Genomic DNA, 642 nt, shown 5'->3' with positions numbered 1-642 from the left:
TTGGCATAAATTAGGAAAAGCAGTTGAACTGGAAAATTAAAAGCATATCCACCTTGTGAGAGACAGAATCGCTTAACACTGTAGAATTCCTTATCAAACTAGAGACTAATTAAACGAATTTTAATTGACCATAATTAGCCTTTTTTTTAGTTCTTTTTCTTTTCTCTGCTTTAATATGCTGCCTAAACCGTGTGGGTTACAGTCTGTGCAATTGCCCTGCAACCTCTGAATTTAGTCCTAAAGGTGAATATACGAACAGCTGTTGACTTGAGGAGAAGGGCCCTTACTAATGAAGCTTTTCATAATACGTAGATATTAATGGTACCAGGTATTAATGCCCTAAAAAGATACATTTCTGTCTACACATTTATGGAAGAATTAACCAGCTATGATGATTATTTTACTTAAAGCTTAACGACAGATATCCTGATAGAATTTTGAATGAGTTACCTGTTCATGTTCAGGTCTACTCTTCCTGGATTTAAATCTGATCTAGAAAAGTGCCATATATCGATGTACAATCTGTGATATCTCCTCTAGCCAGCTCGTCTATTTTCGAACTATAATACTGTTTCGGCTTAAAAGCGAGGTTCATATGACGAATCTTGTGTGACATACGATGCTTCTACTAACTTACTTACC

The sequence above is a fragment of the Penaeus monodon genome, chromosome 20 (assembly GCF_015228065.2).
Source record: "Penaeus monodon isolate SGIC_2016 chromosome 20, NSTDA_Pmon_1, whole genome shotgun sequence".
NCBI classification, from domain to species: Eukaryota; Metazoa; Arthropoda; class Malacostraca; order Decapoda; family Penaeidae; genus Penaeus; species Penaeus monodon.
Note: the sequence above shows the minus strand (reverse complement) of the source record.